The sequence below is a fragment of the Macrobrachium nipponense genome, chromosome 44, assembly GCF_015104395.2.
Source record: "Macrobrachium nipponense isolate FS-2020 chromosome 44, ASM1510439v2, whole genome shotgun sequence".
NCBI lineage: Eukaryota > Metazoa > Arthropoda > Malacostraca > Decapoda > Palaemonidae > Macrobrachium > Macrobrachium nipponense.
In genome coordinates, this window is record NC_087221.1 from 30975529 (window position 1) to 30988405 (window position 12877).

The 12877-nt window shown below is 37.1% G+C and overlaps 1 protein-coding gene across 6 annotated transcripts in view; it reads left to right on the forward strand.

Moving 5' to 3' along the window:
* The window catches only part of LOC135204142 (EGFR adapter protein-like), a gene marked incomplete in the record, with an annotated part of 933128 nt that overhangs the window by 191359 nt on the left and 728892 nt on the right, over positions 1-12877 (forward strand). The window contains 1 exon segment of one of the 6 annotated variants that reach the window (XM_064234155.1): positions 4257-4581. 6 annotated transcript variants of the gene reach the window in all.

Sequence of the window (12877 nt, forward strand, 5' to 3'; positions counted from 1 at the left end):
GCAAGACCTGTGTTTTAATTGTTCTTAGCGGGAAAATTCAAGATGACGATGGCCTCTTGAGAGAATGAATATATTGAAAAAGAATGAAAGATATAGGAGAAATGAGGTGAATTTTAAGAGTAAACATTTTTTTTCCCAGCAGAATAAATAAAAAGACAAGCTAAAAGTCATTAAACTGTTATTGTTTGTGAAGGAATGTGTTGGTGCAGCAAAAAGCAACGAACTTTTTAGAGTAATACTAATTCAGAAACTTAGGACAAATACTTCTTTAAGAATTGTAAAATAAGTTAAGACTCCACTGGTGCGAAAGTTAAAACTTTGGCGACCTATCACTTCGCAAGAAGTTGCCGTGTTGTGGAACTCGGGAAAATTTAGTGGACAAAATTATAGTAATAAGAAAAGAGGAATTCCTAAAAGAATATTGCCAGCAATTCTTATCCACTGAAGTTTATTGTAGAATAAGTCTTTCGATTTTTCTTATCACTCCGAGAGAAATGCCATAACTGGTGGCGTCCATGGACATTAATAATAATAATAATAATAATAATAATAATAATAATAATAACAATAATAAGAAGATATTTCTTAAAGAAATTGCCAACAATTCGTATTTACTGAAGTTTATTTGAGAAATAAGTCTTTCGATTCTTTTTAGCAAGCCGAAAAGAATGTTATAATCGCCAATCATTTCTAAAGCTTTTGAGTTATAGATTTCATATTTTGAGGGTAACTTCCGAACTGAAATATCTCTCATTCGTCACTTTGACCTTTGACCTTTGCCGAAGGTCAAGGCTTATTTTGCAAAGAAAACGTTTTGTTTACTGACTTAAACAACCGCAGAGCGTTTCTGTCTTGTGACAAAACTTTTATATTTAATACTTTAATCTGTTGCTCATTTTATCTCTGGTAGAAGTTGAAAAGTCTCTCTCTCTCTCTCTCTCTCAATCGTTCGTCCTCTTCCCTCACACTCTCTCTCGCTCTCTCTCTCTCTCTCCTCTCTCTCTCTCTCTCTCTCTCTCTCTCAGTTATCTGTTAACATTTCTGTTACTATTTTCACAAATTCAAGTGATGTTCTTGCATCATCTCTTGACGATATTCCAAATCTCTTATCACTTTCAATAGCATGACGTTATTATAAAACTCTTATCATTTACTGCAGCATGACTGTATTTTAAAAAATCTTCTTTTAAATCAACATGAGACTCAGTCAACAACGATAGTGAAAAAACTACTTCGACTTTTTAGACTTTGCTCTCACAACGCATCTAGTAAGCAGTGCTCCTCTCCTGGAAAGATTATGAAAAAGAATTATTAGAAAAGTGCTATCTTAAAACCACATGAAAAAAAAACAAATATGCCTTACATGAACATGAAAGATGTGTATGGATGGAGCAGTTAGATTAAATCAAGCAGCTAAGTTAAATTAGATAAACATCCTGGTAATCAGAAATTGAAAAAGGAAGGAACCAGTAGCTTCCGTTCATTTACATCAAATCCAATTATTCCACGGGAATATTGAAAGAAATAATACCCTCCGGAAAACAAAAGCAAACAAAAAAAGTAATAATAATAAATAAATAAATAAACTCAGGCATATGAAATCAGTGCCAGGGATTAAGAAGTCCTCTTTGTAAGAATGTTCTATGAAAAGTGCAAGTACTCAAGTGAGGGATGCAATGGCTAATTATCGAAGTACCTCGTTAAAAATGGATGCTGTGAAAACATTAGACTCGATCTTAAAGTGCAATTATGTTGGTGAACAATGGCCCTCCTGTTTGCTCTGGACATAAAGACTTCCCTGCTCTCTCTCTCTCTCTCTCTCTCTCTCTCTCTCTCTCTCTCTCTCTCTCTGTATATTATGTAGATTACTTGCAAATAGCCCTTTGCCCACTCAAAATGAGCTTGTATGTCTTTCGATGTAGTATTATTGGAAGGGAATTCTTTTCCCTTATTCCTAAAAGCCTTTGGTTTTACCCACCTTTTGATCTGCCTTTCACTTTTCCCTTGCAATATTGCAAGTGACTTTGCAATTCCAACAGTTGGAGGTTATGTTTTTATTCACCTTAGCTCACATACTCACTGTTCTGCCTTGTTGGTTGTTTGATGGTGAAGAATGATGTTCAGGTTATATTTTGTCACTCTTCACTGTCTTTTGGTATAGTGTCTGTTGATTCTTACAGTGAACGGTCACTTTATTCTGACGTTACGGCTTGCTTAAATTTGACCCTGTATGTCTTCATAATTAATAAATTCCTTTTGGATAATATTTTGACTCAAAAAATTTTCCAGTCTAGGATGAATTTTGAACTGTGGATTAGTCAAAATTGTTTCGTCCTGGATGTTGCTTAGTTGAAAATTGCTTGTTTCAGATTTTAATTATACTATGGACTGCTCCAGTTTTGCTTCTTCGGAAATTGTGACTTTAAAATCGTCCCATACTGACTTGTGGCGCAGTCTGATATAAGATATTGTTTATATCATATATATATATATATATACATGTGTGTGTGTGTGTGTGTGTGTGAGGGTTGGATAATTATATATTTTCCCAAAGCTATCAACGTGGGGATATGCTCTGATCGGTCATTTCATTATTAATAATTAATTGTGTATGCATCTTGTAACATCTTACTGTTATTACTCCTTGGGAAACCTTCCTTTCTATTGTTTATTGCACTGAATGATCTTTTAATATTGAATTTATTAGTAATATCATTTAAGTATTAAATAACGTCTTGAGGTTCTTTAAAAACCTATTGGTTTGTCAGCTTTTATATAAGTCATACTCTCTCTCTCTCTCTCTCTCTCTCTCTCTCTCTCTCTCTCTCTCTCTCTCTCTAATAAATAAACATCGTTGACCTAAAAGCACCAACATTGCTACATTCTCTCTCTCTCTCTCTCTCTCTCTCTCTCTCTCTCTCTCTCTCTCTCTGATCTAATCCACTTGCATTTAAATGTCCCAAGGTGAGCTGGCGGTCAGGGTTTTAGTATAGATTGTCTTTACTGTAAAGTGTGTGTTACAGTAGATTTTCTCTCGTTTAGACTGCCCAGTAATGAGACGAGTATAAGCTGTATATTTCCTGTATAGATCATATTTTGAAACTAATGCACTTCATATATGAAATACATTTTTCTGTAAGATCTTTTTTTTTTTTCATCTGTAAGATTTTTGATATCACAGATATGATGTTGTATCTCCATTATCATTTTATAACTGAATGTGATTGCTTTGTTTAATATCAAAACTGATTAGTTGACCCGAATCATCTGATTTGAAATATATGACGAATATCAGTCCTTATTCAGCCAATTATGTTGTCTTGTTTTGATAAAACTGACCTATCACTACTTATTAAGTCTTCCGCGTGAATGTCATTGCTTAAGTAATCTTTATATTATATTATTTAGAGAATATCACTGTTCTTGAAGCCATCCATACATGCAGCGTATTTTACGCAGACCGCTCGATGCCACTGGAATGCAGGTCACGTAACGGAGGGGTACGAGTGATTCCCTAATCGGAGAAGTCATTTTAATGGCTATGTATAATGCTTCTAGGATTCCCAGGACAACACAGTTTCCTCGCTCACAGTAGCCTGCGTGCGCACGCGCCTGCGCACAGTTCGTTCCTCTATTCGAAGGGTCCGCGTCTGTGCGCATACGCCTACGTGTGGCCAAATGCGATCTCCTGTGAAAAGATGCATGGATGCTCACCCTTAGGTGTGCCGTATATGGCCAGGCTTGGAATCGTTTAAACTTGCATTAATGTTTACCAAATTAGTTTCACTTACGGCTAACCGTGCACTCACAAGCGTTAAGCTGCGCGTCGTATGCACAAGCATGCGAATGCAGTTAAGGAGGGAGGAGGAACATTTCTGGTTGTTATTTCCCAGCGAGCCCGTGTGCAACGAAGACACTTCAGACAGCTTAGCTTAGGCTTGCTCATTCACAAATAAGGTTAAAGGGCATCGCGAAAGCCACTGGTTTTCTTCACACGTGCTAAAATGCTTGTCCTTGCAAGGGGACGCGATTCTGGCACGACAGCACTCGCACCTACTTGCAGACACTCACAACAGACAAGCGTTGTTACACCTGGATAAATACAACACACAAGCACAAATAGACACACACACACACACACACACACACACACTCTCGGCAGACAGGGCGCTGGAGCGAGGGTTGCCAGCTAGGCCAAATGGCGAGGGACCCAGCAGCAGAAGGCAGCAAGTAGTCTACCAGTCTCCCACCACAATTCAGTCGCCGGTCTGGTTCGGTCTGGCCAACGCTCGCCTCCAAACGGCCTCTGCTGCTTTTGGTGTTGATGACCACTGCTCTGTCTCTTTGCTGCTGTGCCATGTGTGGACGACCTGTCCTCCGTGTATGTGTGTGTGTTTGTGCCTCTTCCAAAGGCCCTTGAGGGGCACCGCTGGTAGTGTTTGCGCTTCCGAATTCCTAAGTGGTCTTGGTTTTTTCCCCGTGTGAAGGAATTTATCCCTGTTTGTTGAAATGTGAGAGATCTCGCAAGCATTTGCTCCCCACCCCATCTCTCGCTGGAGGGATAACGATAGTGCCTTTGAGGTGAGTGATATTGTTCATTTACGGTTAGAAAAGTGGCTTTTGTGTATAGGGGGTAGGGGGAGGGTATAGGGGCTTGAGAGGGGGGGGGGGGAGTGTGGGCAAGACAAAAGCAGTGGCGTGCGAAGTGCAGTGATTGCACCAAGAGACTGGGGGCCAAGACTGTGAGAAAGAGGTTGGGAGATCGAGGTAATGTACACACCCCCATGCAACCTCTTCAGCTCCTTCTTCCAGGTTATGACAAACCTCCTTGACAGTCAGTGAGATGGGGGATGGTGAATCCCCTAGCACCATTCCCACCCCTACCCCCCGCCCACCAACAATCACTCCCCTTGCTCCCTTCCCCCCCATAGATAAAAAAGAGAATAAAAATGTAACTCTGTTTAATGGAACCTGGAAAAGGACAAGAGAAGAAGAACAAGAAAGAAAGAGTTGGAGGAAGCTGTGCAATGGTAGTGGTGGGTGACAGCCGCTATTTGGCAGTTGGTATGCACCTTGCAACTATGACACTTTGGTTGTGTTTGTTTTTGTTTACGGTAGTGGTGGTGGTGGTGATCCAGGACCAGAGTGGAGACCAAGAACGAGAGGAGATACTAAAACAGGAAAGAAAAACGAAACTCTGAGCTCAGAGTTGAACGGCCGTGTCACAGTGATTGAACGATTTGCGTATGTTTACAATGATTGTTTTTTGTTCATTTGCTTTTTATAATACAGGAAAATAGTAGTAAGATAGATAGAACGATGATTTTAGGTATAATACTTTTAAGGTTACAAGTAGGAGGCTGAGTGTTAAAAGAAAGTACTGAGAGAGAGAGAGAGAGAGAGAGAGAGAGAGAGAGAGAGAGAGAGAGAGAGAGAGAGTGATGATGATGATGGAATTGTAAGGCAAACTAATACAGGGTGAAATGTACAGTGATATTAACAAAATGTGCTAAGAAGGACTATGAGAGAGAGAGAGGATGATGATGATGATGATGAAGGGATTGTAAGGCAAACTAATACAGGATGAAAAGTACAGAGAGAGAGAGAGCAGAGAGAGAGAGATGAGAGGAGAGAGAGAGATAGAGGAGAGAGAGAGAGAATTGACAAAAATGTACTAAGAAGGACTTAGAGAGAGAGAGAGAGAGAGAGGAATTGACAAAAATGCACAGAGAGAGAGAGAGAGAGAGAGAGACTGTTAGCATTTCGTTCACATTTTAAAAGCCCTCGCCATGAGGTTGCACTTTGCCTCCAGAAGTCGTAAATCTTTCTCGCGGAAGATGTCACGGGACTCCTTTGTGACTTCCTAAGATTTTAGATTGCACAATAGTATTGCCTGTAATAATGAATCATTATTAAAGATACCCAAAGTATCACGAGTCTTGAAATGGAAAAACAAAGCCATATATTTAAAGGTTAATCTAATCGGAGAGCTTTCTGGAATCTGTTCGATTTCCCATTTCAAAGCTCTGTTTAGATTTATTTCTATATACATCTGTACCTAAACATACTGTGGATTTGTTTCTTCATTAATCAGTATGTGGATGAACGGCTGATGTTTGTGGCACAGTGCCTGTTTTGTGCATACAAGAGATATGTCAATTTGACTATAAATAACTGCTATTATAACTATTCAGACGAGCATACATTTGCTGATAAGATCTCTCACTTGGTATTCATAGTCAGTTCCGTCTTATAAGACACAGCTTGGAGGTCAAGCGAAAAGAAAGCACATGTGAAAAGGAAGCACATGTAAAAAGGAAGCAATGTGAAAAGGAAGCACATGTAAAAAGGAAGGACACGTGAAAAGAAAGTACGTGTGAAAAGGAAGCACACGTGAAAAGAAAGCACATGTGAAAACAAAGCACATTTGAAAAGGAAGCATAGTCACAGAAAAGGGAAAGTACAGTTTACAGTACTGTGTCTCTAATCTTAACTGAAAGAAAGTTTAGGCGTTGATTAAGGTATAGAAAAAAAATAGTTTGTAAGCACTGCTTGGGGAAAGGCTCTTCTCTCTCTCTCTCAATGAAAGAAGTAATTACGGTTGTGCATTTTTATATATACATATATATAGATGAGTATGAGCGAGTGACTGTTTTCATCGCTCGGCTCAATTTGCTTTGGATGTGAGCTGCTGGAAATTGTTGTTTACACCAACAGTGTTTGAAATATATTGGAAGTTAATATGCTTTCCTTTTGATGGGAAAATGTGCAGAAAAATCGGTGTAGCAATAAAGTAACATTTGAGAGAGAGAGAGAGAGAGAGAGAGAGAGAGAGAGAGAGAGAGAGAGAGAGAGATTTTACATTCATGTATTATGGCTCGCGAACTTCCATGTGTATAATGAAGCCTATTTGCTACACTACAATTTTTTTCTGTATATGCGTGTTTGCATGTGTGTGTGTGTGTGTGTGTAGGTACACGCATGTAAATTAGTCTCCTTTCTCCATTTTATGACGAGACTTGAGTACTATGCGTGACTTGTTTTAGGTTATAATTGTGTTCAACAGGTACTCAACCGGAAGTGGTCAGCTTGACGAGAAAGCTACAAAACTTTCTGTGCTCTAAAACTGGAGACATATCAAAGATTATTATTATTATTATTATTATTATTATTATTATTATTATTATTATTATTATTATTATTATTTATCCTGGTAGAGGGTAGTGCCATCAGTGGACCATCAATGCGCATCAAGCGGTGCACTGTAGTCATTACTAAAAGTTCTTTGCGGCGTCCCTTCGGCCCCTAGCTGCAACCCCTTTCATTCCTTATTTTACTGTACCTCCGTTCGTATTCTCTCTCTTCCATCTTACTTTCCACCCTCTTTTATCAGTTACTGCATAGTGCAACTGCGAAGTTTTCCTCGTGTTACACCTTTAAAAGAATTTTTTTTCTCTCCATTTCCCTTTCAGCGCTGAATGACCTCATGGGTCCCAGCGCTTGGAATTTGGCCAAAATTTTATATTCCAGTTTCATTATTATTATTATTATTATTATTATTATTATTATTATTATTATTATTATTTGTAAAGGTTATTTTGGTGTAAGAGAGGGGAGAAAGACGGCTGTTATTTTTGGCCACAGGACGAGTATTATTATTATTATTATTATTATTATTATTATTATTATTATTATTATTATTATTATTAAAGGTTATCTTGTTCTGTAAAAGAAGAGAAAATGACAGCTGTGGCTTTGGCCACAGCACGAGTGCTGATGTCAGCCCCGTCTTGCGGTAACATATGTAAAGGAAGATGGCAAACCGATATGGCTGTGTACTAGTATCAGGTTGTTGTTCCAGCGATCAGATTTTGTTGGAAGTTACCATATAGGATTCAAGGGGGAAATTGATGGAGATGTGACCAGTCTTAGCATTTCGCTTGTCTCTAGCTGTCTTGTCTGCAGGATGGTCATTATTCCCCATTTTCTGTTGAGGTTCTTTTATCAACATGCCACTCCCAATATATATATATATATATATATATATATATATATATATATATATATATATATACATATTATATATATACATAATATATATATATATAATTTCGTATATATTGCTTCAATTTTCCTATCACCATTATGTTTCATCTTTCATTTTCTTATCCAGATTAAATTTTATTCGCCAGATGCTGCCAAGAAAGATATATATATATATATATATATATATATATATATATATATATATATATATATATATATGCACACACACACACCACACACACATATCTTCCCACCACCTTGCAAATCCGATCATATATTAATAATTCTGCTATAGGCATCCCTTCCATCTGTCAAACCTCTCTCTCCCTCCCGCTACGCATCCATCTTCATCCATTTCTCCAATGCCTCATCCATCATCGCGCTTTGTATTGCTTGCGCCTGACCAAGCGCTCATTGTGCATGATCGCCATCTCTCTAGCCTTCACTTATTCCTCTTCATTTTTCATACTTTTCTCTCTTTATCCACTGCGCGTATCCTCATTTTCTCCTGATAGGTGGGAGTGCCTAAAGGGGATTACTGGCACTCCTTCAGTTGCCTCCTTAGGTCATCGTTAAGTAACTTTCTATTTTCTGCATTTATTGTTACCTGGTCATGTGTTGCGGATGCTTGTTTACGTAGGTAAATAGTTAGATAGATTTATTAATATATATATATATATATATATATATATATATATATATATATAATATATATATATATACGGCATATTCAAACTCGAGGAAAACTTGGCAGTCGCAAGGTTATTTATTAGTTCAATATTTTCGTAAAGTGTGCTGTTTAGGGATTTACATTTATTCCGTCTCTCTGACTGAAAATTGCCTATACACATATAAATATAATATGTATATGTATATGAATATTATGAATTTATATATGTAGTATATATACATATATATAATTATGAATCGCATTACATCCCATTGTTTATCCCTATCTTATCTCAGATGTATCCCATCTGTGGGCAGCCGCTGACTGACGTTAAATTGTATAATTCTCCACTAATGGCGGTTGTTTATGTCAGCTAAATATTGCCGAGCATTTTCCAGCTCTTTCCTTCGGCGGGACTAATAGGAAAATAAATTCCGCGTCTTTACGACCACTGCAGATATGGCTGGCTCTTGGCGTCGCGCCCTCCAACCTCTGTTTCCTGCGGGGTTAGTTTGCATTATTTATTGACAGAAAAACCTGGCGTTACATCGCTGGAGATGCCATTGGTACGTAAGGTCCCGTGACCGCCTGTGAGGACAGTCATGTAGTTGCAGCCTTATGAATATTGGAATCGGAATATAGAATTTACGCCAAAGGCAAAGCGCTGGGACCTATGAGGTCATTCAGCACTGAAAGGGGAATTGAAAGTAGGAAGGTTTGAGAAGTGTAACAGGAAGAAAAAAGCCTCGCAATTGCGCTGTGAAACAATTTATGAAAACGGGTAAAACAGATAACATCAAACAGACTTTTGCACATGCTTGAGAATGCTTTTTCCTTGATGTTCCAGAAGTGTGATAACGCTTGGCAACAGTGTCTATTATTATTATTATTATTATTATTATTATTATTATTATTATTATTATTATTCACAACATGAACCGTCTTCATATGGAACAAGCCCACATGTTGACTTGAAATTCTCAAGCTTCCAAAGAATATGTTGCTCATTTGAAAGAAGTAACAGAAGGTAATAGGAATTACAGAGTGATCAGTTATCAGAAAAGAAAAAATAAATATAAATAAACAAGTAGGTAAAAATGTATGTACATTATGAAATGCAAGGAGTACCCATTTATTTTTAAAGCCTTTCATTTAGCTATGCAATCTATCTTGAGATGATATTGAAAGACTGGGATGCATAGCTTTCGGGAACCGAAATATATTCCCATGATTTTTAAAAAGATTTTTTTTAAGGCTACTCGTTCAGTCATTCAAAAACCATTCCAGTCACAGTGGTATGCCGCTCCTGGCATGAAGGCATCCTGAGATTGCCTGAATGAATCTGAACGTACGATATCCTGACGAAATTTAAGAAATGTCTCGTTTCCTTAAATGTTCAAAGTAAGTTTTTATGCCAAAGATAATGAAAATCCCCCGTCGGAAATGCCTTGGTTGACGACGAAGCTTAAAATATATAAGTATTTTATGTAAGTGGTTTGTCTACGCGCTGCCACCTGACATTTTTCTCTTTCGTTTTGTAGGTCAAGAATGTAAAAATTCTGAGTGGGATCCAGCGGTGATGTCACTGAAGAATTTATCCAGTGTTTTTTTCTTTTTTCTTTCTTCCGAGGGCTTGGCTGACATCGAGCTCTTGTGAACGGAATTGCTGTTGCTTGTTTTCTCTCTCTCTCTCTCTCTCTCTCTCTCTCTCTCTCTCTCTCTCTCTCTTTTCTTTTGGCATGTGTTCTTTAGAATGTCTTATGGATGGTCTCGGGTTATATACGTTACCTAGAAGGTATTGTCATGTATTATTTGCAGCCATGGAATTTTGATTACTTATTAAATATTAGAATATTTAAATGCTTCTTCGCTTTGTTATTTCGCTTAAAATTTAGAGCATTTAAATGCTAAATTGAAAAGGTTATTCGTTCTGTTATTTCTGTTAAAATTTATTAAAGTATTTAAAAGCTTATTCCCTTTATTATTTCAATTCAGATTTAAAGTGCTTAAAAGCTTATTCGCTTTGTTATTTTAGTTAAAATTTAGAGTATTTAAAAGCCTATCCGCTCGGTTACTTCTGTTAAAATTTCAAGTATTGAAAACCTTATTTCCTTTGTTATTTCATTTCAGATTTAAAGTACTTAAAAACTTATTCGCTTTGTTATTTCAATAAAAAATTAAAGGATTTAAAATTTAGAGTAATGTAAGGGGATATTCGCTGTATTTCAGTTGAAATTTAGGGTATCAAAAAGCTTAATTAGAGTAATTAAAGTTTTATTTAGAGAAAATGAAGGCTTTATTTAAAAGCTTAATGAATATTCTCTTTGTTATTCCATTGATAACGGTGGGAGACGATAGAGGCGCATCCGGTCCCCAAACTCCCAGACGCGCCATTCACGTTCCGTTCGCGAACAAGATACGTATCGGAATTTTTTTTCTGGGGGGGAGGGGGATACTTATCCCTGGGGAATTCGGCCTTTGTGTTGCAGGTAACGGAAGCTTCTGTGGAAGAATTCCTCCCGTCTGAAGTGAATAGTCTTTCCAGACTTTTTATATCAATGCGAACTCTTCTCGTTTCTCGACATTTTGCGTTTTGCTTCGGCTTCTAATTAGCTCGGTCGGCGCACGCGCGCGAATGCTATGAAGTGGAATTATATAAAAGCCACAAGTTCGTGGATTCAGTTCGTAATTTCGTGTTCGCTGTCGGTTTTCGAGACATTTCGCCTTCTCTTGAGTGTGCGTCATACTGGTTCGGTCAACCAAAATAACAAAAAAATAATAATTATAATAATCTCGTTTTCGTTATTTGAAAACGCCTATAGTAAGTGTTGAAAAGTTTCCTTTGCATTGCGTTTATATGTTAAAAATCGAAATATCTTCTTGTAATGTTTGAACAGACTTGTATTTGTTCATCCTAAATTATATAAATCTCGAAACTTATCTGTGAGCAATTATAAAATACTGGGACTTGTATTTTAAAAATCTGCAACTGTGAATAATTACAGAATACTCGAACTCGTATTTTAAAAATCTGCTACTGTGAACAATTATAAAATACTCGAACTCGTATTTTAAAAATCTGCTACAGTTCTATTCGGGCTTTTGATTACTTGGAGGGAGTTTTCATAAAATTCTTTGCCAGTCACTAGTTCTGAATAAGATGATGACAAAGGTATTCCTTTTTGAGATATGTATAATAATAATAGTATAGTGGTACTAATAACAAGAAAATTATACAGATAGACTTCGTGAATGATTAAACAAACAGAACACCAGTTCAGTCTCGACTAGTCATTCGCAGACATGATTTAGACATTACAGTATTGACAGCGTCCTTTGATACAGCCTTAAATATAATTAAGTCGTCAGTGCGCGTCTGGTATGGATTAATCTTCCATATGGATTCCTAGTATGTATAATTATAATTATTCAAGATACTTTTAATTTTATTGCCACTTGGTTGATATGGAAATATCCTTAGATAAATTGTGACGGTAATTTTAAGACAGTTCAGTGTCTCCTTGTAATGAACACCATCTTGAGGTAAGTTACCTTACCTTTGAAAAATAGCCTGTTTTTTAGGTGTAGTTTTCGTGACGTTGGAAAGACCTACGGAACGGGACAATACAAGGTCTTTTCCTGGTTGAAAGGTTAAAAACAACTCTAGGAATTTTTTAAAAGCATCGGGAGAACCAGATGTAGTGAGAAATTCCAAAGCTTTAGTGTAGGGGGAATGAAAGAATCCAAAGAATGGGTTGATAAGATATTAAACTTCATTCATTACAGAGGTAGATGAGATTGGCTTATAAATACTCGCTCACTTACATAAGTGGAGAATAACTCCGTAGGTTTGTGAAGTGAGATTATGGTTAGATGTTGTATGAGTTAGAAAATAAAGGAAGAGCAACCATGCATCATTCGTTCCCGGATGAAATATGTTTGGGAGGAGACTGGCCATCTCTCTGATATGTCGACTGAAAACTAAGTGTCCTAACTTTGAGAAGAGCCGTAATTCTCTTATATTTTTAGCTGATTCATAGATTGGGCCCTTTATCTATTTAGCCTGTGTCAAAAATACCTTATTGTCCTGCAAGTATCAATGAAGCAGAAATGGTTATGAAGGATTAAAATGCACTATCGTAGTTTTTTTCCAAGTACATT